The following is a 4,143-nucleotide window of genomic DNA, read 5'->3' as shown; positions in this document are numbered from 1 at the left end:
TGGGGGGAGCCCTGCCGCTGCGGCAGTGAAAACTTTTAGTAATCGCCCCTCACTGATAAGCAACTTTTCGCTGTTCTCCTCAATCTAATATAGATCAGTTGCGGTCCATTTACAGTGCCGGTGCTGTCTGGGGCCGAGGGAGCACAAAGGCTGCCTGCTGTACCTTCCATGTATTTTCTCCCTTCCTGCTTCTACTTGCGGATCCATGATCGAATTCCTCTGTTCAACAGATACAGCAGTGTCACCCACCCCCTCCGTCTGTAAACAGTCATAAAGTCCCTGGGTAAACTGTTCTTATCCCTCTGTCATAGTCCTTGGGAAAGCAGGGAGCGCTTGTGATTTGCTCGGGCATTATTTGTAATGAAATATTGCATCACTTAAAACACCAGCAGCAAATGTGAGGTGGTACTGAGTGGCATATCCTTGAAAAGAGATGGCGAGCAGCGGCTATCTATCGAACAACAGATGGCTTTGAGGTTTTGGGGACCGTTCTGGTGTCTGGCATTTCAATTCTTGCTGCTTCTTTCTGTAGCTCTGATCCAGCCTCATATATCCTCACGGGATTTATTGAGACATGTTTCCCCCTCCTGGCTGCCACAGACAAACACTATGGGAACGTAATGTGGGAATATTATTTTTCAATACCTCTCATGACTTTCTATGGCCTGATGCTCACATTTGTGTACAGGACTGACTTCTGTTTGGAAGAGGGAACTGATTTGATCTGGCTATGGTAGGGTATAAAGAAAAAATATAGGCAAAGCCTACACCATGAAAACAGATGGTAGGGCAGTAAGAAACACGCACGTCTGCAGAGCAGAGAGATGCTTGCTTTCTCTACTGGCTATATGAATTTTTGGTCAGAAGCAGCACGGGTGTTTCCCACTCCACGCTGGGACCCCATCTCTGTATCACGTCTTCAGGACCCACCTGTGGGCCCTGCAAGCAGCAAAGGGGGAGCTGACCTCGCTCTCCTGCACATCTTTTAAATGCATGCAGGAGAAATAAAAATGACAAGAAGGTCTTCTCCTCCTTTTATTCTGCACTGCCTGAGGCTGGGGGCTTTCTCTGATATTTAACCTGGAGGAGACTTTTTCCTCGACAAATATTTAAAGCCTTCAGCCTGGAAGCAGGTGAGAGTCAGGGCAGTTCCCTGACAGAGGAGCGTGCTGCTCAGGGAGCTGCTGGCCCCGTCCCCTTTGCAAACCAGCGACCGTGCTTGGATATCCACGCTGGCAGAGCTGCCCATGAACAGGCTGGTTTGGTATTTTTGTCTAACTGGCAATAATCCAATCTACCTCAGCAGTAGCATTGTGTTACAAAAATCTCTGTCAAGGGTTTCCTGCAAGCCTGAGGGATGTGGTGTCTCTTCTGCTCATGCCAGGTAACGTAACTCCTACGAATGCAGAACTGGGAGGACTCCCTGACTGGCATCTCTAGCCCCTTTATGTTTGGGTTTTTTTAATGTTTATGAAGGGGTGAGCCCCTTCATAAGCTGTTCAAGCCTAGCCTTTAGAGTAGGGGTTTTTAATAGCTTTTGCTCTCAGCCATGCCAATGTCTCACTGCAAGGTTTCCTGCTGCTCGCCCTAACCGTATGTATAGTTACTTTTTGTCCAGGTTTCTTGTGCAGTATTGTCCTTTCATTTCAAAATCTTTTCTCCTTAGTCTTCTTCAGCTGTATTTATTTTAGTGAAATCATACCCTATCTCAGTCCTCAGTATGATAGCGCAAGCAAGCCATGATCTTTCAGTCACTTCTTTTATGTAGAATCTCCATTTCCCCTCAGTTATCCCAATGGCCTTTTCTTCTGCACATTTTTCCAGTTCCAGCTTTTTTAGTATTAAATATGTGTTACAGAATTCTATGCCACAGTCGAAAGGATGGATCACCATTACTAAGTGTTTAATCTTTTCTCTCTCTGCTGGAAATATGTTGCTGCATACATCTTGGGATCACATTAGTATCACTCATAGGCTCACCGCAGAGCCATCCTTATGAGCAGTATATGTTTTATGGATCTCGGTCTTTTTTTCTCTGCCATTTTCAGCTGATCAGCCCCCAGCTAATTTTTTTGTGACAGTTTCCTAAGTATGTGATCTTACTTTTTATATTCTCTATATTCTTAAATTTGACCCATTTTTTCTGCTTAGCAGATGGGTCTGGCTTGTTTATTTGACCTTTAAAGATCACATTTTTGGTCCTCTGCTGTAGGAGGGACGTATCCCACCTCTGTGCCAGTAGCACAGTTTCTAAATATGCCCAGGTTTTTCTGGAGAGGTTCAGTAATTAAAATTTTAATTGAGATTAGTCCCAAGATCAAGGACTTCTACTAGGACTCTCTGTTGCAGCAGCTTTCCTTCCAACTCAGTAACTTACTCTGCCCTCCTAACCTCCCATTGCAGCCCTCATCTTCTGCCAAACGAATAATCTCCCACTACTTCAGCTGCACCGCGTGTTATTCACGTTAATGTGAAGGGAAAGTAGGGTGTGTGATTTTATGACTTGGGAGTGTTTTTAGGGGGTCCTGAACTAGTGAGTCACCGTTAACTTTTGCCTGCCTTTGAAAAGTGTCTGCTCTCAGTCTGGCAATAACTATCCAGATGACTCAGGGAGGGGAAACTGCACCATAGTTTAATATTTGACTAAGATTAGAAGAGCTCTTAGACACGCATGGCTTGTAACAAGCTCAGCGCTGGAGCCTGCGTCACCTGCCTTCCTGCGATTGCTACGGAGACCCCCGTGCCCATCAGCAGGTGGATGCCCACCCTCCAGAAGGAAGTGACCCCAACAGGCAGAAAAATAGGGAAGACCTGGTCCAGGCTCCCTTTGCCTCGCTGTGCTCCCCACCCCCGTGCATCCCCGTCTGCAATGGCTTCCTGCCAGCAGCTTGTCCCACCAGCTGCTGCAGATGAATCCATTCTGCTGCGCTTTACCTGGGAACCGCTCCGTCTGTAATTAACGCTTGGGAGACGGGTTTGCTTACTTACTTGCTTGTTTTGTTGTATTTGCCTCAGGTTAAAACCTCCTGGTGTAGTTTAGGGGTGAGACCCGGATGCAAGTGACGGCACAAAGATGTGGCAAAGGAAGGAGACAGGGAGGGACCTCATCTGGCTGTGACTAATCACTGCTCCCGTGGAATGAAGCGAGGGAAAGGATGACAGGCTGCTGAGTCCTCCCGAGAGCCATTCCCATTGCATCGAGGGTAGCTTTGGGGAAGGGAGTTACAGAGAGGGTACATTGTTTCTATGGGGAAGGTTTTGTCTACAGTCCTTCACGGCACTGGCTTTTATTTTAATGTTGCTGGTCAAGGTAAACCCTTAAGGGCAGGAGCACTCAGAAAGGGAGAAGGGAAAACAGTGTTGAGACTAGCTACACTGAGAAAGTATCTGCAATTTTGTCTTGCCTACCCTAGGATTTTACAGGGAGATAGGTATGGAAACGTGAAGCAAAGAACCTTCAATTTGCGGGAACTAGAATAAACTCAACATTTCCCATTGAAGTCCCCATAGGCAACCCGAGCTGTTACAGCACCTGTGAGTGGAACAGGATCGGCCATGGGGTTCCCCATGGCCTCTCCTTCTCCATCACTTCCTACAGTGACTGCATCCCTGGGAACCTTCCAACTTTCAACACCTTCAGGCCAGCTGCCAGTGCCTCCCGTGGAAGGTTGCTCTCCCCTGTGTTTGTAGATGGCAATTCCCCTGCAGGTGTGAGCAGTACAGTCCTTACAAAGTGTAGTTCCTCCCTTTCAAGGGGATCGGGTCACAATAAACTTCTTGGTGCAAGAACTGTACAGATGGCCTCTGCAAGCCTGAATTGTTGAAACCAGGCTGCAAAACAAGGAGGCTCCCCTTCATCTATTCAGCCAGTGCTTCTCTTGTCTCCAACTCTACCATTACCCCACTGGACCTGTTGTTTGTGAACAGAGGCAGCCTTGTGGGTGATGCGACGGCTGGAGGATGCCTGGGGCACAGCGATCATGAAACGATAGAATTCTTGATTCTTGGAGAAGTAAGGAGAGGGGTCAGCAGAACTGCCACCTTGGACTTCCAGAGGGCAGACTTTGAACTGCTCAGAAGGCTGGTTGGCAAAATCCCTTGGGAGGCAGTCCTGAAGGGCAAAGGAGCCCAAGAAGGCTGGAC

This window comes from Egretta garzetta, unplaced genomic scaffold (genome assembly GCF_000687185.1).
Source record: "Egretta garzetta isolate BGI_Z169 unplaced genomic scaffold, ASM68718v1 scaffold329, whole genome shotgun sequence".
Classification (NCBI taxonomy): Eukaryota; Metazoa; Chordata; class Aves; order Pelecaniformes; family Ardeidae; genus Egretta; species Egretta garzetta.
Note: the sequence above shows the minus strand (reverse complement) of the source record.